We start from the raw sequence: 559 nt of genomic DNA, 5'->3' as shown, positions 1-559 counted from the left end.
AAGCTTAGGAATGAGATCTCATCTTTTGTGCAGTTGGAATTGGAGTCTCTATTTGAGACATGGGAAAGGTTCAAGGAACTCCTGCGCAAGTGTCCGCAACACGGATTCCCGCAGTGGATGATTGTTCAAACCTTCTACAATGGTTTGAACGCGAGTACAAGGCAACTCTTGGATGCAGCGGCAGGAGGTACCTTAGGTAGCAAGACCCCCGACGAGGCTCGTCAATTTATTGAGGAAATGGGGTTCAATAGCTACCAGTGGAACGCTAGAGAGATGAAAAAGGTGGCCGGTCTCCATGAAATTGATGAGGTAACTTCATTGGCGGCCCAAGTGGAGAGTTTGAGTAAGAAGCTAGATCTCATAGCTTCGAATAGAGTTGCGGCCGTGATCAATTGCACCGGTTGTGGTGGAGGACATGCTCCCTCCGATTTCCCAATCGTCATTGGTGATGTTTCTTCAATTGAGAACGTTGACTTTGTAGGTAATGGAATGAGACCTCAAGGGAATCCATACAACAACACCTACAATTTAGGTTGGAAGAATCATCCCAACTTTTCAT

The 559-nt window shown here is 46.3% G+C and overlaps 1 non-coding gene across 1 annotated transcript; it reads right to left on the bottom strand.

The window, feature by feature from the left end:
• Positions 1-107, bottom strand: LOC120281892. Its single transcript, XR_005542830.1, has one exon. It is a non-coding gene; the product is annotated as a small nucleolar RNA R71 (small nucleolar RNA).
• Between the last annotated feature and the right edge of the window lie 452 nt (positions 108-559).

Source organism: Dioscorea cayenensis, chromosome 2, assembly GCF_009730915.1.
Source record: "Dioscorea cayenensis subsp. rotundata cultivar TDr96_F1 chromosome 2, TDr96_F1_v2_PseudoChromosome.rev07_lg8_w22 25.fasta, whole genome shotgun sequence".
In the NCBI taxonomy this organism is placed as follows: Eukaryota; Viridiplantae; Streptophyta; class Magnoliopsida; order Dioscoreales; family Dioscoreaceae; genus Dioscorea; species Dioscorea cayenensis.
The sequence above is the reverse complement of the archived record's forward strand: the minus strand, read 5'-3'. Positions and strand labels throughout refer to the sequence as shown.